The sequence below is a fragment of the Schistocerca piceifrons genome, chromosome 4 (genome assembly GCF_021461385.2).
Source record: "Schistocerca piceifrons isolate TAMUIC-IGC-003096 chromosome 4, iqSchPice1.1, whole genome shotgun sequence".
NCBI classification, from domain to species: Eukaryota; Metazoa; Arthropoda; class Insecta; order Orthoptera; family Acrididae; genus Schistocerca; species Schistocerca piceifrons.
In genome coordinates, this window is record NC_060141.1 from 80,730,197 (window position 1) to 80,753,393 (window position 23,197).

Here is a 23,197-nt window from a genome sequence, read left to right on the forward strand (position 1 = left end):
TTTACAGTTTTATTAAATTCGTGTTACTAATATTAATAAGCAGTTTACATTGCGCAGTTGATTGTTTAAATGTGCTTTGCTGTGGTCTTCAGTTTGATGGGTGGTTTGCTGCTCTTACCATGCTAGTCTGTCCTGTGCAATCCTCTTCAGGTCTGCATAGCGTCGCCACATTCATTTTAACCTGCGTACTGTATTAGATCCTTGGTCTTCCTCTCCAATTTTTGCACCCCCACTCCTCCCCACTCTTTTTTCTCCATGGCCAAATTGGCTATTCTTCAGTGCCTCAGGATAGTTTTTGTCAACCTATTTCTTCTTTTATCTTAAGTGTAGTCACAGTGATGCTATTTTTACCCAAAAGCAACGGGTATAGTGTAGAAATACACCATCTTCAAGTCCCAGTATGACTGACAGTACATGAATAAAACCAGTAAATACAGAAGAATGGAAAGGAAAATTGAGGATTTGTTAGATGACGATCGGTTTGGCTTTACAAAAGGTAAAGATACCAGAGACGCCGATGACATTGTAAATCTGTCAGAGACAGCAAAGGACTTGGAAGAGCAGTTGAACGGAATGGACAGTGTCTTGAAAGTAGGATGTAAGATGAACATCAACAAAAGCAAAACGAGGATAATGGAATGTAGTCAAATTAAATCGGGTGATGGTGAGGGAATTAGATTAGGAAATGTGACACTTAAAGTAGTAAAGGAGTTTTGCTATTTAGGGAGTAAAATAACTGATGATGGTCGTAGTAGAGAGGATATAAAATGTAGACTGGCAATGGCAAGGAAATCGTTTCTGAAGAAGAGAAATTTGTTAACATCGAGTATAGATTTAAGTGTCAGGAAGTCGTTTCTGAAAGTATTTGTATGGAGTGTAGCCATGTATGGAAGTGAAACATGGACGATAACTAATATGGACAAGAAGAGAATAGAAGCTTTTGAAATGTGGTGCTACAGAAGAATGCTGAAGATAAGGTGGGCAGATCACGTAACTAACGAGGAGGTATTGAATAGGATTGGGGAGAAGAGATGTTTGTGGCACAACTTGACTAGAAGAAGGGATCGGTTGGTAGGACATGTTTTGAGGCATTAAGGGATCACAAATTTAGCATTGGAGGGCAGCGTGGAGGGTAAAAATCGTAGAGGGAGACCAAGAGATGAATACACTAAGCAGATTCAGAAGGATGTAGGTTGCAGTAGGTACTGGGAGATGAAGGAGCTTGCACAGGATAGAGTAGCATGGAGAGCTGCACCAAACCAGTCTCTGGACTGAAGACCACAACAACAACAAACAGAGACGCAATTCTGACGTTGCGATGAGTGTAAGACAGGAATATAGTATTTCGCCCCTACTGTTAAATCTGTATGCTGAAGAAGCAATGATGGAAGTAAAAATAAGGTTCAGGAGTGGGATCAAAATTCAAGGCGAAAGGTTATCAATGATACTATTCGCTGGTGACATTGCTATCCTGAGTGAAAAAGAAGAAGAATTACATGATCTGCTGAATGGAATGAACAGTCTAATGAGTACAGAATATGGATTGAGAGTAGATCAAAGAAAGGTGAAAGCAATGAGAAGTAGCAGAAATTAGAACAGTGATGAACTTAACAATGCGACTGATGGTCACAAAGTAGATGAAGTTAAGAAATTCTGCTACCTGGGCAGCGAAATAACCGATGATGGACGGATTCAAATGGTTCAAATGGCTCTGAGCACTATGCGACTCAACTTCTGAGGTCATCAGTCGCCTAGAACTTAGAACTAATTAAACCTAACTAACCTAAGGACATCACACACATCCATGCCCGAGGCAGGATTCGAACCTGCGACCGTAGCGGCCGCTCGGCTCCAGACTGTAGCGCCTAGAACCGCACGGCCACTCCGGCCGGCGATGATGGACGGAGCAAGGAGGACATCAAAAGCAGGCTAGCACTGACAAAAGGGGCATTCCTGGCCAAGAGAAGTCTACAAGTATGAAACATTGTTCTTAATTTGAGGAAGAAAGTTCTGAAAATATACGTTTGGAGCATAGCATTGTATGGTAGTGAAACGTGGACTGTGGGAAAACCGAAACAGAAGAGAATTGAACTTTTTGAAATGTGGTGCTACAGGCGAATGCTGAAAATTAGGTGGGCTGATAAGGTAAAGAATGTGGACGTTCTGCGCAGAATCGGAGAGGAAAGTAATATGTGGAAAACACTGACAAGGAGAAGGGATAGGATAATAGGACATCTGTGAAGACATCAGGGGCTGACTTCCACGGTACTAGAAGGAGCTGTAGTGGGCAAAAACTGTAGAGGAAGACAGAGATTGTAATACATCATCCAGCAGATAATTGAGGACGTAGGTTGGAAAAAAAGGAAAAAGGTTACAACTTATAAGATACATTAATAGCTGTTGTCCCAATATCCACCAGAAGATGGATGTACAGAGAGTCTTCTTTTGACTGTCAGGGTATGGACAGACGCAGAAAATTTCACAGATTTTCACCCTCAGGTTGCTGTGCAATTGCAACTTATTTAGTTTCATAATAGAAAAATGGTTACACACACATATTTTGATCGAAATATTGTAATACTTTTGCAGCCTCGTTATGGATACGTGGAAACTCTACCTGAGGAAGTGTCGAGAATAGCAAGTTTGAGGCATTACTTCCCACTGGGTGCTCTGGTCAAACTGAACCGATCATTGACTGGAAACGGCTATGTTCGGCTACTTGGAGGTCATTTGCAGCCATTCATGGACTTCATGTTCCCAAACAACGATGCGCTATGTCACCTGGTCACAGATGTTCGCGACTGGTTTGAAGAACATTCTGGACGATTAGAGTGAATGATTTGGCCACCCATGAAACATTTATGGGACGTAATCGAGAGGTCAGTTCGTGCACAAAATCCTGCACCAGCAACAGTTTTGCAATTACAGACGGCTGCAGGAGCAGCATGGTTTAATATTTCTGGAAGGAACTTTCAACGACTTACAGAGTCCATGTCAAGATGCCACGATGTATTGCTGAACTACGCCGGGAAATGGGAAGTACGACACGATATTAGAAGGTATCCTACGACTTTTATCACCTCAGTGTATATAAAATCTGCGCACTCTTCGTTCAGTTCCATCTAAAACTGTTGCGAATGACAATGCAACTCCAGAAATTTTACTATTTACACCATAAATTGCTTCACGTTATTCGTGCCTTCAAATTTAGGAAAAAGTGCTTCTTTATGTATTCAACAATGAGTAACGTCTTGAAACGCCCTGCTAAACCCGCAGGACAGGACAGGTAGTTGGAATTGTGGAAAGGGGCAAAAATGAGCTGTTGTCAGTTACACTGGAACACATATAACTTAATTTATTTGACCAAACATTACAGTACAAATTCTTGAACTTAGTTATCGGCTGAATACGCCACACTATCTTATGCCTTAAGTGCACAACCACTTTAATTTAAAAAACGGCTAAAAGCCATTAACTCAAAATTCAGACGCCAAAAATAATATTTAGAAGGCAGAACGCCTCACGTTAAGTAAGTTCCATAATTTGGCTGGAGGCCCAAAAATCTAACAATAGAAAAGCAACAACCTTAATTTTAAGACAGCTGAAGGCCGATGATTTAACACCCAAGGTAAAACTAAATAAAAAAACACAAGGCAGAAGGCCTTATCTTCAATTAGGCTGAAGGCCCAAAACAGTCTGAAGCTTGAAAGACAAAGATCCTTAATTTAAAAACGGCTGAAGACCCCATGACTTAAAACTCAAGGCAAAATAAATTTAAACAACAAAGCCTTATCTTAAATTAGGCTGACGGCCCCGAAAAATCTAACACTTGGCAAGCAAGGAGCTTTAATTTTAAAATGGCTGAAGGCCCATGACTTAAAACACAACTAACATAATTTTTATTAGACAGAAGATCCAAGGCTTTATCTTGAAACAATATATTAATCAGGCTGAAGACCCAACCAATCTAACACTTGGCAAGCAAGAAAATTTTAATTTTAAAGTGGCTGAAGGCCAATGACTCAGAACACAACTAAAATAAATTCTAGTACGCAGAAGGCCAGAGGCTTTATCTTTAAACAATATTTTAATCAGGCTGAAGGCCCAAACAATCTAATACTTGAAAAGAAAGGAACTTTAATTTTAAAGTAGCTGAAGGCCCATGACTTAAAACACCACTAAAAACAATTCAACTTTTAATTCAAGACCGTCGGCTATGAGCCATACAAATACACATTACAGAAAATAAGAAAAGGCAGTGCAGCTAACGGCGCTCAGAATTTTCGGGGGTCGGGCAGCACTTAAAATACAAACGCTCACTTAGGTGAGACAGGCCCAACATTTCTCGATCCGACGACAAACCAACCAACAGGCAGTCTACAGACCCACCGACAAGGTAACTTGCGCTCCACTCGACCAGCACACAACTGGGAGTTCAATGCAAACGTAAAAGGCATGGACGCCCACAACCAGGCATACATTAAGCTGTCGAACTACACACCGTGCTGGACAGCGACAGCACGGTGAGGAAAGGACACTGCCTAAATTTACAACGGCCAGGGCAGCTAACTGGAACGTTAACGACCACAAGGCAGAAAATTCCACTGGTGCACTTCAATTGCAAATAATCAAATACAGTTAGACTCCACCGGACAGTGGCTAAACCTTCGCCAACTCGAACACACACGTTGTTGCTCGTGGGAATTTCCTAACAGCCAACAATGAGAATCTAACGGCACAGTGTGAACAGTCTTAACTTGCTGGTAAATTAAATCCAAACTCAACTTTCCTGTACAAGGTCGGTAAGCCACGGACCTCGTAGCAATGCGAACAGCACCCCGACTGAACTTCTGCCGCGTCCTTAAGTCAAACACTGCCAGGTCCGAACTGCACCGCTAGCGCCTCCCAACTCACTGGCAGATCCGAAATAACCCCGAACACACGACAACTGGGAAGTAATAGCAGTCAGTAAAGATAATACGGAAGGGCTTATGTCGATAAGCGCCGCTGCTGCCGCTCACGGGCAGGAAAGGCGGCAACTCAGTGACACCAGTAGTTGAAATTAACATAATGAGGTGGTAGTACAGAAAAATCAGGATGTCAAATGAGATATGGCACAAACATGAGCCACGCAAGGCTCACGTCTGTCAACCATTGTAATTTTTTGCTCCTCCGTTGTCATCTATATCTTTAAATTTTTTCTGCGTGGTGTTGTAAGCCGTTTCTTAGAAAATCTGCGGTACCAGTCAATTTTGCGACGGAAGAATTGATATCAGGGAGTCAGTCCTCTCTTCTGCCATCCCCATTCATTTTTAGAGGCTTGCGACGATGTATCGCCAAATGCGTCTTTTTGTGCAGAGAGCCACTGGACATGTTAACGTTCTCCGTACCACGAAGAAACAGTGAAAGGTAAACAGCGGTTACATCACGATCCTGCCGAAGTGAAGATAGTTGTGCCGACCGAGAAATGTCGCACCGCAATACTGAATGAAATATCCCGCTGTACCGATTACTTCCGGAAAAGACCGAGCATAGCCGACGCAGGCCGTGCCTCGGGCCGCATGTGACCCACCCATCGGGATAGCATGTACTTCGGCACACGTGGCCTCTCCTGAATCAAAATGATGTTAGATATTAACAAGTTTCTCTTTGTCAGATACACTTCTCTTGCTATTAACGTTGTGCGTTTCATATCCTCTCTACTTCGGTAATCTACTTTAAATGTCTCATATCCTAATCTGGCTGCTCAGAATCACTTGCTTTAATTCGACTACATTGCATTACCCTCGTTTTAGTTCTGCTGATGTCGATATTACAGCCTCTTTTCAAAACATGATCTATTCCTCTGAACTGTCCTTCCTAATCATTTCCCCGTCTCTCACAGAATTACAACGTCAGTGGCAGGCCACGAAGTTTTTATATGTTCTCTCTGAATTTTAATTCAATTTCGAAACTGTTCCTTGATTTCACAGCTAGCTTAGTGTGTGGATTGAATAGCATCCTGTAGCCTAAAACCCTGTTTCACACCCTTCTCAAGTACTGCTTGTCTTTGGTGTTCTTCGACTCTTCGATCTCCATTTCGGTTTCTTGCAAGCTGTGACTAACCTTTTGCTCTCTATTTCAATCATTGTTACCTTCTGAATGCCAACAATGGTATTACAGTCGACAATGTCGAAAGCTTTCTCTAAATCTGCAGTGGCTATAAACGTCGTTTGCCTTTCTTCACCTAAGATGGGTCATAGGTCAGTATTGCCGCGAGTGACTATACATTTTCCCGAGCTAAAAATGTTTTTCTCCGAGGTCGGGATTTTCTAACTTCTCAACAATTTGAGTCAGAACAGATTTATCAAAAACCACTCACTTGTCCATTATGAAAAATAGGAAGATTGAGAAACATTAGGCGCAGGTTATGTGTCATAAATTTAGATCACTTACCACTTACAATAGTAAGAAGGTGCTGTGCTGCATAGCCCTGAAAATTTATTTGCTCACAGGACGAGGAAAACAGAAGCGGTCGGAACGCGGGGGCGCCAGCAGGTCATTCGTCAGCCGTGCGGTCGCCAGCGGACTGTGACGGCACGGACGACGAGTTGGACGACGAACCCCTCCTGGCGATAGACGACGTGGTCATCGGAGGAAACGGAGCCAAAGAGCTTGAGTTCCGCTTCTCATTCGAAGGTAGGCAGCGCGTTACGTATTTTCTAGAACCCTCATGCTGAAAGCTACGACCTGATTTTCATTTATTGAGCTGCTAACAGCCCTCAGACGTAATATCCTTTTGCAGTATTGAAATCAAACGTTCTCATTAGGTACTGTACACAACAGCATCGTTAAATATTATACCGGTTTTCTGTAGTGTGAGAAAGTTGGTAACATACAGGACGATCGGGGCAAGATTAGTGATATACAGCAAAACCTACACCTGCACTCTGGAAACCACTACGAATTACATGCCAGAGGTCAGTCCCCATTGTTCTATTTATTAAGGGGCAACGTATGGCGAAATACACGTGTACTTGTAAATTAATGTAACTTTTACCGTTTGAGAGATAACTGAACCCAATTTTGCAAATGTTGCCATTATGTTTTACCGAGCGAGGTGGCGCAGTGGTTAGCACACTGGACTCGCATTTGGGAGGACGACGGTTCAATTCCGCGTCCGGCCATCCTGATTTAGGTTTTCCGTGATTTCCCTAAATCGATCCAGGCAAATGCCGGGATGGTTCCTTTGAAAGGGCACGGCCGACTTCCTTCCCTGTCCTTCCCTAATCTGATGAGACCGATGACCTCGCTGTTTGGTCTCTTCCCCCAAACAACCCAACCCAACCGGATGTTTTCAATTTTTTTGTCTAATAATTTGATCAGGACTTCGCTGCATACTTTTAAAACAAATTCATAGACTATTTTTATAATATCAGGCATACAACTTTCACAACAATTTTTAATTTTATGTGTATGATAGACAACAATTTTCATTTCACAAAAATTTAAGTAAATTTGACACTACTTGCCTTTGAAAAATTTTATAGCACAAGAAATTTTGTATGTACAAAGTCTGTAGCAAATTTCACCTATCTGCAGCGGTTCAGCAGAAAATGTTTCTCATATATTCTTAAATGAAAGTTGTGGGCCATAGCCATACATTTGGTCAGTTTGGTCCTCATGTAGCTTTGTTCTTCTACTGATCCTTCTGGCGTGCCCTTCCGGCAGTATCCTTCACTGACTTTTCACAACAAGCAATACGCACATCATCAGTCATCTTCAGTAAGTTTTCAATGAAGCAACCTGCATCAAACCCTAGTTTCATAAGGGTCCCAATTCTTTCAGTGTTAACATCATTGAACACCAGACAAGCGTCATACGAGGAAACTTTAACAACAGCAGATGTGCAAAATATTGTCTTTGAGTGTCTCTGCTAAAACGGGTTATTAAAGCTTTCGTTCGAGGTTTGTGTTCCACCATGTACGCATTTATTTAATAAACCGTAATTAATCGCATCGTGAATGGGCTCACAGCCTATTATCCTCTACATATGTCTTCGCAGCTGGCAGGAAATAATAGAATATTGCAGACAAGGACAGAGTAGTGTAGATAAGGGCCGTGGCACTGCTCATTGGTTGAAACAAGATGGCTTTTACATAATTTGCAGCACGAATTAAACTATGAAAACTGAAGACAATATTTTTTACATGCTTCAGAAGTATCTGGTGGCAAAAACATTGAATATTTTTGACAGTTTTACCGACGTCACCCCCTTAGGGCTGCTACCTATTCGATTTTCGCATGTCGAATGCAGGACGATTAACTGCTTAGACTCTTCAGTATGCTCCGTAATGTAGTCTAACCTTGCCTTTGCGGTTCGTGCGAAAGTGATACATAGTGTGTTGTACACTGCCTGACAGTTGCTTAGGAACACAGACATTATTGGACAGGAACAATCACAGGCAACGATGCACGACATAAAGCACAGTACATACGTTATAGAGATGGAGTGGTAAATTACTAATGAAAAATGGTACAGATTTCGTCACATGAGAAAGCGGTATAAGAGACATAAACAACTGTCATGGCAGAGACAGGTCACACTCACAACTTAGTTACGATACTGTTTGTTGGTAAGAATAACGATTCTGTCCAAAGCAACAGGCCCTGCAGCGACTACAGCCGAATTACATGCTGTGTGTACGAGTACAGGCTGTCATGCAGGAACGACGACTTATGGTGGTTTGGGTCTGGTCGTGAGTCATGCATGGATAGCCAAAGCGGTTAAGGCGACCGCCTGCGTAAAGCAAGAAATCCCGGTTCTAGCCGCAGCGGGGCACAAATTCTCATCGTCACCACTCCCTTACACAGCTGATGGTTGTTCGTATTCGCAACTGGGAATACATTTCGTGTATCCCAACATGAATATCAATATCTCAATAAGGGGAGCACTAATACACAGTTTCAACCTACCAAAACGTTGAGCAGTTCTTTGGGAATATCGTCCCACTCCTCTCTCAAGGCGGTTTTCAATTTTTGTCAATTCAAAGAGGGGGTGGTCGTTTAGAAACACATCTGACAAAATCAACCCATGATGCTCCATAGAGTTTAAGTCCAGAAAATACTCAGACCTTTCCATGCATAACACAACCGCGGAATGTGAAATGCCAAATGTGACTTTAACATGCAGTTAGCGTTACTCTCTGGGAGGTATTCGCAAAAGGTTGACCGTGCATTAACCTAATTGATAGAGGATATCGAACGTGAACTTCGTATTGTGGTAATTAGTAAAAAGCAGAAAGAAGAAGATAATGAAAGTAGTGAAAATTTTCGTGAATGAAATGATAAACGGTCGCCAGCCTAATTAGGCATAATAATGTGGAAACATTGTTCTCCATGGATTTAAATATAAATTTGCAAAAGGAACTTTCATTGTTTCTCTCCTAGTAAAGTGGAATGACCACTCACAGCAAGAAGACGAACTGCACAGAGGATAGCAATAGTAATCAATTGCATGGATTGGCAATCACAGAAACATAAATGAGACTTTTTACTCCTGTTTATTATAATTACTACCTCAATCATTAATTAATTCAGCACCAAATGTCCTCGAAGACCTCACGAGACTAAGTGGCACCAGACAAGAGTTCAAGTTGGACCAACACATACACGTCACAAATGTAATAAAATAACACTATACTATCACATTTCATATTTATTTCACTGTAGTAATGTTTAGATTTCAGTAGAAAAACCCGAATTGAAATTAACCTTTTGCTACTAGCAAAGATTAAAGTAGGGGCCCTTAAACTGTCCCTTTCTTTATAACCAACTATGCACACATTTCAGAAACAATTTGCATCACTTAAATGCTGAATTACAACCCCAATTAAGGTTATTTAGCCCTCAATGCTTTATAACAATGTGCCGGCCGCTGTGGCCGAGCGGTTCTAGGCGCTTAAGTCTGGAACAGCGCGACCGCTAAGGTCGCAGGTTCGAATCCTGCCTCGGGCATGGATGTGTGTGATGTCCTTAGGTTAGTTAGGTTTAAGTAGTTCTAAGTTCTAGGGGACTGATGACCTCAGATGTTAAGTCCCATAGTGGTCAGAGCCATTTGAACCATTTGAACTAGAAGGAGCTGTAGAGGGTAAAAACTGTACAGTAGGACGGAGATCGGAATACATCAAGCAAGTAACTGAGGACGTAGGTTGCAATTCTCTGAGATGAAAAGGTTGGTGGCGGGCCGCGTCAAACCAGTCAGAAGACCGATGACTCAAAAAAAAAAAAAAAACAGCGTCTGGTGCCACATACCTCGGAAATCTGGCAAGAACGTGCCGAATACTTGCCATGCAGAATCGCTACTGTATTGCATTCCAAAGTTTGACCAACACGCTACTAAGTTATGGACACAATGTCTTGGCTCAGCATATACGTTCTCTGTTTATTCATCAACAGCGCCTGTTGTGGACATGTAAGACTGTACATCGGCGGTGGAGTTGGCTTAGTTGAAGGCCCCAGAAAAGCAACTCAGTCACGGCATTGCCCATAGCAACTTCCCTGTTAGCTATTTTTCTGTTAACAACGATTGGAAGACCTGCTATATCACCCACTTATAGTGCTTCTGTTGCCCTAAAACCGTCTGGCAAGAAATCACTGTGTTATTTCCATTCCATTTCGCTAATCCATACCAAGACTAACTTTAGCCTGTTCAACTTACTTTTCGTTTTTCCCACTTTCCTACAACATCTGTACTTGTAACGTACTGTGCTCCGATTTGTGAATGCCAGTGTTATTCGACCTCCTGAGAAAACTTCTCCTGGGCAGTCCCCACCCGAAGGTTCGATCGGAAGCCTAGATTACCTCTGGAATTCTTTGCTAAGAAACTGATCATCTTTAGTTTACTTTTAGGAAACCACATATTCTGCAGATCACTAATGAAATCGTTCCCATTGTCGTATCATGCCGTTCATCGTTGTTAACTTTCCCGCTTTTAGGAGCAGGGCAAACGAATGGCCTGAACCTTGGTCCAAAGGCCGTTGACAAAATGAGAGTGACTAAAATCTTCGACCGCCGCGGTTGTGCTTAGTCTAAACCAGCTGTACGCCCGCGCTTCGCGTCACTAAACCCTGGTATAACTTGCAGTACGGTATAAAACACTACATTTTGTTCTTAATTTGGTATGAAACCTACCATCAGAGATCTAATAATTGTAATTAACTAATGTGAACCCTATAAATTACGACTTCCTTTGAATAAATTTGAAGTAATACTGTTTACAACGGATTAGTAGCAATGTAACATTTTCCCCATTTACTGTTCTGGGATTAAAGAAAAGCCTTTTCATAGCATTGCTTTTTAGGGTTCAGACACACAGTCGGTAAAAGCAGAACCCTCATAGGATCACTTTGTCAATAAATTTGTTTTTCTTAGCCAAGAAGTCATATATAAACGACACTTGTCGAAAGAAGCAAAGCAATTTCGTTAAGTTTTTAATACACGGAGCGAGATCAGTAAATCCGTAGATCCTAGCCAAATAAATTCAATGCTAGCTTGCATTTGTAAAGATAAGATTGCGACTCTTAATTCTGTCACTGTTGTAAACTTTTGAAAACACTTCTGTCACTGAAGTAAAGAAACCAACAGTGCCATCTATTGTTTCTTTGGTAGTAGAAAACTAACAGCACCATTTATCGGTTCTTTTGTGTACTACTCTGTCACTAAGGTAAACATCCGAACTACTAAGCTGAGCAGATTTCCAAAAATTTAAATTACAATGTTTTTTGCTTGATCCAATATTGATAAAATGAAGCCTCTATGTTGTCCCAAGCTATACTCAAGTTGTGTTTGAAAACCACATGAAAATTCGTCCAGTAGTTTTGGAGATTAGCGTGTTTAAATAGAAAATTGTTATACTGTTCTATTTAATAGTATATGGAATCGAGTCCGTAGCCTACGACCTTCTAATTGTCAAAAAATGACGCTGTACTTAGACCAGCGGTCTTTAATTCTTGCATATTTCAAAAGTAACAGAAATATGCGGTGTTCAAAGTTATCTCTACGTCTTAACACTTTAATAAATTCGAAACTGGTTTTCAACATGTTGCAAGATAGCTCATGAAGTTTCGTTTTCTTATCCATACATGTGAATGTGTGCAGCCCTAAAGGCACGCAAAACGTTCCGGCCCTATTCAGTTTCTCTCAAATGGTTCAAATGGCTCTGAACACTATGGAACTTAACATCTGAGGTCACCAGTCTCTTAGAACTTAGAACTACTTAAACCTAACTAACCTAAGGGCATCACACACATCCATGCCCGAGGCAGGATTCGAACCTGCGACTGTAGAAGTCGCGTGGTTCCGGACTGAAGCGCCTAGAACCGCTCGGCCACCGCGGCCGGCTCAGTTTTTCTCCATTCGCGCCCAGGAGCCTCGAAGGCGACATGTTCACATGCATTGCAACGCATGTCTTCCGTTCTGTAGGTCTGTAATCTGGGTTCGGTGCACCTGGCCCTTTACAAAAATCCATAAGATAGTGCCGCGCTCTGATGTCAGCTACCGAACCGGACCGTCGCATTTTGCCACCTGCCAGGAAACTTTTTATCCAAAAACTGACGAACTTTTTAGGTACCAGAAAGATCACGCAGGAGTATGGCGTCAGGCTGCAGGTGTCCCGATATAGACACAGGAGGCTCTCGTGACATATATACGTGAATATCATAGACGTATTTGAAAAACTGAGCAATTAGTCCGAACCACACATTGACCTTGGCACTCTCTGATTCCGTTTCAGGTGTAATGTGAGGACACTCTTATGAACATACACTCCTGGAAATGGAAAAAAGAACACATTGACACCGGTGTGTCAGACCCACCATACTTGCTCCGGACACTGCGAGAGGGCTGTACAAGCAATGATCACACGCACGGCACAGCGGACACACCAGGAACCGCGGTGTTGGCCGTCGAATGGCGCTAGCTGCGCAGCATTTGTGCACCACCGCCGTCAGTGTCAGCCAGTTTGCCGTGGCATACGGAGCTCCATCGCAGTCTTTAACACTGGTAGCATGCCGCGACAGCGTGGACGTGAACCGTATGTGCAGTTGACGGACTTTGAGCGAGGGCGTATAGTGGGCATGCGGGAGGCCGGGTGGACGTACCGCCGAATTGCTCAACACGTGGGGCGTGAGGTCTCCAAAGTACATCGATGTTGTCGCCAGTGGTCGGCGGAAGGTGCACGTGCCCGTCGACCTGGGACCGGACCGCAGCGACGCACGGATGCACGCCAAGACCGTAGGATCCTACGCAGTGCCGTAGGGGACCGCACCGCCACTTCCCAGCAAATTAGGGACACTGTTGCTCCTGGGGTATCGGCGAGGACCATTCGCAACCGTCTCCATGAAGCTGGGCTACGGTCCCGCACACCGTTAGGCCGTCTTCCGCTCACGCCCCAACATCGTGCAGCCCGCCTACAGTGGTGTCGCGACAGGCGTGAATGGAGGGACGAATGGAGACGTGTCGTCTTCAGCGATGAGAGTCGCTTCTGCCTTGGTGCCAATGATGGTCGTATGCGTGTTTGGCGCCGTGCAGGTGAGCGCCACAATCAGGACTGCATACGACCGAGGCACACAGGGCCAACACCCGGCATCATGGTGTGGGGAGCGATCTCCTACACTGGCCGTACACCACTGGTGATCGTCGAGGGGACACTGAATAGTGCACGGTACATCCAAACCGTCATCGAACCCATCGTTCTACCATTCCTAGACCGGCAAGGGAACTTGCTGTTCCAACAGGACAATGCACGTCCGCATGTATCCCGTGCCACCCAACGTGCTCTAGAAGGTGTAAGTCAACTACCCTGGCCAGCAAGATCTCCGGATCTGTCCCCCATTGAGCATGTTTGGGACTGGATGAAGCGTCGTCTCACGCGGTCTGCACGTCCAGCACGAACGCTGGTCCAACTGAGGCGCCAGGTGGAAATGGCATGGCAAGCCGTTCCACAGGACTACATCCAGCATCTCTACGATTGTCTCCATGGGAGAATAGCAGCCTGCATTGCTGCGAAAGGTGGATATACACTGTACTAGTGCCGACATTGTGCATGCTCTGTTGCCTGTGTCTATGTGCCTGTGGTTCTGTCAGTGTGATCATGTGATGTATCTGACCCCAGGAATGTGTCAATAAAGTTTCCCCTTCCTGGGACAATGAATTCACGGTGTTCTTATTTCAATTTCCAGGAGTGTATATGAACGTTATGACGGTTTAGCTTGCCGAACACATGAAAAGTTGACTCATCGGAGAAAGAAATATTTTCCAAAGCGTCATTGTTTGGATCAGTCTTCACTAATACATCCACTGCAAATTGATCGCGTTGAGACGTGTACGTCGACTACAGCCTCTGAAGTAGCTTAACTTTGTGAGCGTGAAATCGTAACGTTTTATTCTAGACTTAGTGCTCTATTGATCGCAAAACGTCCAACTCTCTGCGTGCCGCACGCACCCGTTTTGTTGGACTCCTAGTTTACGTTGACGCCTGAAACAGCTGAGCAACCCACTTTCTCTTCACAGTGAACACTGCTTCCGTAATTGACGTATTAAAAGTTTCAATAGTTGGTCAGTACAGCGGTTCCCTTCTATACTGTGTCCGATGGTTTCGGTGCATTTCGGTTAGTCTCTTTGAACAAGGCTCCATGTACTGAGCTTTCTCCTGTGAAGACTACAGTTTTCGACAAATAAGCAGCAACTGGGAATTTAAAAAAAGCTTCATGACTTATAACATGTTCTTGTTTGTGTTTATATAGATACGGACATGACAGACGAAGGATGAACCTGATTACTTTCTGAGAATTGTTTTGTGTCTGTGCCAGTAAACAAGTTCTTCCGTTACATGGAAATCAAACCGCCTTCAATTACTAATAGTGATTTTTACTGCAATGCACGAAACATTTTAAGCCCTGGGGTAACATCACGTGTAGCTGATTCGCAAGGGCTCGAAATATATCGCGTACGGCAATAACAATTACTATTAGTGACTGAAGGCATTTTGTGTTTTATTATTATGGAAGTAATACGGACACGGCAGCAGCACTGACAGCAATGGACAAAATTAAGTAAGATGTACGTGTTTTTTAAAACTTTTTTAGTGCATTTACTTCTGTGCAAGTGTACTGTTCAGACGGTTGAGAGTTTCAGCCACGCGCTGGAAGTGACAGGCGCTAGCTGTTGCTGCAGCTCTTATCGCTGAGGTCAAGGCAACGGCTGTTAGCTGGTAAACACGGCGTCCACACGGAATGGCCTTCCGTTGTTTTCGTGACGTCACCGTGCATCGGCTGCAGTCACCTCGCTATGTCCGCATGAAAAGCGGAGGACACTGGCAGTTTCTTCACTCGAAGCTGTGGGGACGATACACGCGAAGCAACTACCACGCAGCGTAATGATGCTACCTGTGCAATAGTGTTTAAACTCGCAGAAATTATGGAAGTTTATAACAAGTAAGAAATCTTCACGAAAATGTAGATTCCGAGTTGATAATGTCAAGGCACTATTGATTTATATTCAGTATATAACTACCAGTCGCTAACACGTAAGATGTCATGTCTCCATCCTTTTAAATAACTTGATGTTGGGTTCTTCTTGAAGTACCCCATTGTAAAAAAACGCTTCTCCTTATGCTTCACAAACTTGTGGCAACACAGGTAAAATTTGTCTTGTGTAATGCCACCTTCCCACACGAAGTTAGTTTCAGAAACTCTCCTGAAGTAATACATATGGCGACACATTTATTTCAAGGGCTTGTTTTCTTCGATTTGTTTATTTTATTCATATCTTTTCTTTTCTTACTTTCTGCATTTAAACATATGTGAAGATTTGTCTTCTTATGGTTTTTGATATTATCAACTGAGGTACACATCTGATTGTAAAAAATGGTTCAAATGTCTCTGAGCACTATGGGACTTAACATCTAAGGTCATCAATCCCCTAGAACTTAGAACTACTTAAACCTAACTAACCTAAGGACGTCACACACATCGATGCCCGAGGCAGGATTCGAACCTGCGACCGTAGCGGTCGCACGGCTCCAGACCGAAGCGCCTAGAACCTCTCGGCCACACTCCGGCTGATTGTAAGATATACCGCTTGTCCAGTAAGGAATAAATGTACTGAGCAACAGTACTTAGTATAGTCAGCTCTTTGTTAAGTTATTGCTGCTGTCTGTCAGGCAGCTAGTACAAGGTCCGAAATAACTACCATGTCGTTACTTCCAGCTACGACATACTGTGTGCAGAGTTGCTGTCTGCTACATTAAAGCTTCGTCTGCGTCAGTTGCTTATCATTCGGTCTGTCGTAGAGGCGATATAAATGAATTATTATGATATAGCATTGACCACACAGTACTTCATAAACGGTATTTTCAAAGCTTTTGCATATGTATATGAAGTTAAAAGTGCCAGCGAACAGCAAGCGGCTGTCTCAGTTTCCGTGTTCTGCACACAATTTCGACCTAGTCTAAAAAATGGCTCTGAGCACTATGGGACTAAACTTCTGAGGTCATCAGTCCCCTAGAACTTAGAATTACTTAAACCTAACTAAACTAAGGACACCACACACATCCATGCCCGAGGCAGCATTCGAACCTGCGACGTAGCGTCGCGCGGTTCCTGACTGAAGCGCCTAGAACCGCTCGGGCACAACTCCGGCTCGACCTAGTCTCTTCGCAAATTCTCTGAAGTATCAAATTATGGACATTTGGTACTATGCAAAACTATAGAAAATTATTGACAGTAGAAATATATTAAAATGCCATTCATATCCCATTTTCGTTATAAATCAGAAACATACGCGGTGAATCTAGAACGTTCTTCTTCCTGCGCTTTTTACGAAACCTAAATAATTTGTAATTTTTCTCTTTTTTTTAACTACTGAATCTAGAGTATATTCCTAATACCCAACAAATGTGGTCTCAACGTGACTGGCGTGAGCGTCGTATTTACGCCCTAGAAAGAGATAGTTTCATATATAAACCAAGTGCATGTTGGCAATCTTATAAATGAAAGGCTTATTTCAATAGTGGTACAAGTCCATTTTTGTTCATTCTGAGATACAGAGTCCTAACGTTAAATGAGCGCTGTAAAATCTACAGTTGAGATACCGGAAATATTCAAGCATATGGCTTCTTGCGAGAGAGGAACCTTTCTTTCTGTTTGTTTGGATCATTAATTTCAGAAGCATTATAGAAAGAAAAGTGGAGGTAATGGACTTGTACCACTATTGAAATAAGCCCTTCAAATGTAGTCCTGTCAAGTCATAGTTAAGTAAGTTAACAAGTAAATGACTGCCAATTTGCTGCTAAAATTGGAACTTGCTTTACCTCTGACCCTGGGCTCAATGGAGGGGCTATTTCCTGTGGAAATCTTCGTCATTTGTGCCCATGTAACACTCTTTTGTCTGTTAGTCCCCTAACGTGCCATGTGATGTTACTGTATTTATTTGTCTGAGGTGGGGGTCTCGAATTCCTGCGCCGATACTGAAATAGAGACACGAATATACACTAACGGAAAAAAATTGCAGCACCTAAAAATAATTAATGTAGAGTAATGAATTTCGGGAATAAATTTGTTTAGCAATTGAGCAAGCAGTAAAGGAAACAAAAGAAAAATTCGGAGTTGGAATTAAAATCCATGGAGAAGAAATAAAAACTTTGAGGTTCGCCGATGACATTGTAATTCTGTCAGAGACAGCAAAGGACCTGGAAGAGCAGTTGAACGGAATGGACAGTGTCTTGAAAGGAGGATATGAACATCAACAAAAGTAAAACCAGGATAATGGAATGTAGTCGAATTAAATCGGATGATGCTGCGGGAATTAGATTAGGAAATGTGACGCTTAAAGTAGTAAATGAGTTTTGCTATTTGGGAGCAAAATAACGAAGTAGAGAGGATATAAAATGTAGACTGGCAATGGCAAGGAAAGCGTTTATGAATAAGAGAAATTTGTTAACATAGAGTATAGATTTAAATGTCAGGAAGTCGTTTCTGAAAGTATTTGTATGGAGTGTAGCCATGTATGAAAGTGAAACATGGACGATAAATAGTTTGGACAAGAAGAGAATAGAAGCTTTCAAAATGTGGTGCTGCAGAAGAATGCTAAAGATTAAATGGGCAGATCACATAACTAATGAGGAGGTATTGAATAGAATTGGAAAGAAGTGGAATTTGTGGCACAACTTGACTAGAAGAAGGCATCGGTTGAAAGGGGATATTCTGAAGCATCAAGGGATCACCAGTTTAGTATTGGAATGCAGCGTGGAGAGTAAAAATCGTAGAGGGAGACCAAGAGATGAATACACTAAACAGATTCAGAAGGATGTAGGTTGCAGTAGGTACCGGGAGATGATGAAGCTTGCACAGGATAGATTAGCATTTAGAACTGCATCAAACCAGTCTCTGGGCTGAAGACCACAACAACAACAACAACAACAACAACATTTGTTTAGGTAACACACTTAAGTGATTAACGTTTCATGGTGACAGGTTAATGAAAGCGAGAGATAAGCCATTGGAAATGTGAAATGCTGGTACATTAATAACCGATGTAGCCCCCAGAATGTTGAATGCAAGCATAGAAACATATATGAATTGCGTTGTACAGGTGCCAGATGTCAGTTTCTGGGGTGGATTTCCGTGGCTGTTGCATTTGGTCGGTCAATATAGTGACGGTTAATGCTGGTTGTGGATGACTCTGCAGTTGACATCGGATGATACACGTATTTGTGTTCGATTGGAGGAAGATTTGGTGATCGAGCACACTACTCTCTGTAGAGCATGTTGTGTTAGAACGGCGGTATGTGGACGAGCGTTGTCCTCTTGGTAACACCCCTGTAACCCTATTCATGGCCCGCATCTCGTGGTCGTGCGGTAGCGTTCTCGCTTCCCACGCCCGGGTTCCCGGGTTCGATTCCCGGCGGGGTCAGGGATTTTCTCTGCCTCGTGATGGCTGGGTGTTGTGTGCTGTCCTTAGGTTAGTTAGGTTTAAGTAGTTCTAAGTTCTAGGGGACTTATGACCACAGCAGTTGAGTCCCATAGTGCTCAGAGCCATTTGAACCATTTTTGAACCCTATTCATGAATGGCAGCACAAAAGGTCGAATCAATAGATTAAAATACAAATTTGCAGTGAGTGTACGTAGAATAACCACGAGAGTGCTCCTGCTGTCATACGAAATACACTACGGGCCATTAAAATTGCTACACCACGAAGATAACGTGCTACAGACGCGAAATTTAACCGACAGAAAGAAGATCCTGTGATATGCAAATGATTAGCTTTTCAGAGCATTCACACAAGGTTGGCGCCGGTGGCGACACCTACAACGTGCTGACACGAGGAAAGTTTCCAACCGATTTCACATACACAAACAGCAGTTGACCGGCGTTGCCTGGTGAAACGTTGTTGTGATGCCTCGTGTAAGGAGGAGAAATGCGTACCATCACGTTTCCCACTTTGATAAAGGTCGTATTGTAACCTATAGCGATTGCGGTTTATCGTATTGCGATATTGCTGCTCGCGTTGGTCGAGATCCAATCACTGTTAGAAGAATACGGAATCGGTGGGTTCAGGAGGGCAATACGGAACGCCGTACTGGATCCCAACGGCCTCGTATGACTAACAGTCGAGATGACAGGCATCTTATCCGCATGGCTGTAACGGATCGTGCAGCCACGTCTCGAACCTTGAGTCAACAGATGGGGACGTTTGCAAGACAACAACCATGCACGAGCAGTTCGACGACGTTTTCAGCAGCATGGAATATCAGCTCGGAGACCATGGCTGCGGTTACCCTTTGACGCTGCATCACAGACAGGAGCGCCTGCGATGGTGTACTCCACGACGACCCTGGATGCACGAATGACAAAATGTCATTTTTTCGGATGAATCCAGGTTCTGTTTACAGCATCATGATGGTAGCATTCGTGTTTGGCGACATCGCGGTGAACGCGCACTGGAAGCGTGTTTTCGTCATCGCCACACTGGCGTATCACCCGGCGTGATGGTATGGGGTGCCACTGGTTACACGTCTCTGTCACTTCTTGTTCGCATTGACGTCACTTTGAACACTCCACGTTACAATTCAGATGTGTTACGACTCGTGGCTCTACCCTTCATTCGATCCCTGCGAAACCCTACATTTCAGCAGGGTAATGCACGACCGCATGGTGCAGGTCCTGTACGGGCCTTTCTGGATAGAGAAAATGTTCGACTGCTGCCCTGGCCAGCACATTCTGCAGATCTCTCACCAATTGAAAACATGTTGGCCGAGCAACTGGCTCGTTACAATCCGCCAGTCACTACTCTTGATGAACTGTGGTATCGTGTCGAAGCTGCATGGGCAGCTGTACCTGTACACGCCATCCAAGGTCTGTTTGACTCAATGCCCAGGCGTATCAGGGCCGTTATTACGGCCAGAGGTGGTTGTTCTGGGTACTGATTTCTCAGGATCAATGCACCCAAATTTCGTGGAAATGTAATCACATGTCAGTTCTAGTATAATATATTTGTCCGATGAATATCCGTTTATCATCTGCATTTCTTCTTGGTGTAGCAATTTTAATGGCCAGTAGTGTACTCAACAATTTCTTTGCCATATATACACTTTCTAGGCGTTACCGAGTCTGTAACGACAGTACGGGGAAACATGACATGAGGAAAAAGTGGAAACATCAAATGGCGATTAATTCTTAATAGAATTATGGAAATGAATTATGAGCTACACAACTCGCTGTTAGCCTATAAACGCAAATTGTCATGACCAAATGAATACAGAAACAGCGCGCTTTTTGTGACAGTAACGCTACTCTGTGCCCAGTACCGTTTGACACAGCACATGTGTTTTCTGATAGTGGATGTGGAGTAAACAAGGTTGCAACCAGTTCATTTGTATTGTATGTTTTTCGTTTGAAGCTTGAGACCTACTCCAGATACCACCACTCCTCTAACGGAACACGTTTGCAATTCTGTACTCTGCATCAGTTAATTTTAGTCTTGCGCGTTCCACACTCTTGCAGAACGCAGCTTCGTTGAAGGCCATCTGATCGCGACAGTCGGTCAGTTCGTCTTGACAGTGTTACTTTGCAGCAACAAGAATGTGTATCAGAATGAAATTTTCGCTTTTCAGCGGAGTGTGCGCTTATATGAAACTTCCTGGTAGGCAAAGGTCCCGAGTTCGAGTCTCGGTGCGGCACCTAGTTTTAACCTGCCAGGAAGTTTCATATCAGCGCACACTCCACTGCAGAGTGGAAAGTTCATTCTGGAAACATCCCCCAGGCTGTAGCTAAGGCAAGTCTGCGCAATATCCTTTCTTCCAGGACTGCTAGTTCTGCAAGGTTCGTATAAGGGCTTCTGTCAAGTCTGGAAGGTAGGAGACGAGGTACTGGCAGAACTAAAGCAGTGAGGAGGGGTCGTTGGTCGTGTTTTGGTAACTCAGTTGGTAGAGCACTTTACCGCGAAAGAACAAGGTCTCGAGTTCGAGTCCAGGTCCGGCAGACAGTTTTAATCTGCCAGGAAGTTTCAAGGACGTGTACACATCTCCCGTACCTACAGTAAGTCATGACTAGCCTTACACTCCTGCACACTTCAGTAAGAGAGAATGAATTGACGAGTATGAAGCGACCGCAGCGCCACATTTCTCAGACTCACCAATTCGCGGAACTACAGCGCGAACGAAAGAAGGGCACTGATGCAACAGCGATTTGTGAAATATGGAAACCGGACAATTGACTTCTACTCGTTCCGTTTCTTATCTCTACACGACATGAAAGAGAGAGAGAGAGAGAGAGGGAGGGAGATAGAGGGAGAGAACGAGAGGGGGGGGGGGGGGGAGAATAGCTCGTTAAGGAAAGAAAGAAAAAAATTTTAGACCATGAGTTAGTTAGTATAATAATTTTAGACAGTGAGTTAATATAATATTGGCTTGATTGTAGTTTCGAACTAGCATCGCACACTGTCGCCGTACTCACCTATAGTGCAACGTGAGAATCTGTGTATCCAAACAAATTACTAGTCCACTTAATTTTAACTACGATGCTTCATGTATCGGTAACCCTTTCGTCTGAGTTATTAGGTCATGTTACCTGCTTCTTCCTACTCATATATAGCAAACAGGTCATGAAGGTAAAATCAGGGAGATTCTAAGTGACATGGAGGCCTACCTAGTATCGTTCTTCCAGCACACCACCCGCGTCTAGGAAGCGAGCAGGAAAAGTGGCAAGTAACAGTAATGTACTCTGAGAAGATACCTCCTAATATCATGTCGAACCTCTTTTCGAACGACGTAGTGCAGCACCTCAACGATGCATAGACTCAACAAGTCGCTGGAAGTTCCCTGAAGAAATATTGGACCACGCTGCCTCTATAGCCGTCCAAGCCGAAACTGTTGCATGTGTAGAGTTTTGTGCACGAACTGACCTCTCGATTATGTCCCATAAATGTTAGATGGGTCTCACGTCGGGTGATCTGGGTGGGCAAATCATTCGCTCAATCTGTCCAGAATGTTCCTCAAACCATAGCGAATAATTGTGGCAGGGAGATACGGCGCACTGTGATCCATAGAAATTCCGTCGTTGTTTGGGAACGTGAGATCCATGAATGGCTGTAAATGGTGTGCAAGTAGCCGAAGATAACCATTTCCAGTCAATGATCGTTTCAGTTGGACCAGAGGACGACGTGAACACAGCCCACACATTGTGAAGCCACCACTAGCTAGCTCAGTGACAGCTTGGGTCCATGACATCCACATCTACATCTACAACATCTACACCGATACTCCGCAATCCACCTTATGCGCGTGGTGGAGGGTCCCCTGTACCACTACTAGTATTTACTTTCCTGTTCCACTTGCAAATGGAACGAGGGAAAAATGACTCTCTATATGCCTACGAATGAGCCTTAACTTTTCGTATCTTATCTTCGTTGTCCTTACGCGCAATGTAAATTGGAGGCAACATAGCCGGACTACAGTCAGCCAGTTCTCTAAATTTTCTCAGTAGTGTTCCTTGCAAACAACATAGGCTTCCCTCCACGGATTTCCATTTAAGTACCCAAAGCATCTCTGTAATGCTTGCATGTTGTTCGGACCTACCGGTAACAAATCTAGCAGCCCGCCTCCGAATTGCTTCGATGTCTTTCTTTAACCCGATCTTATACGGAGGAAGAATAGGTCGC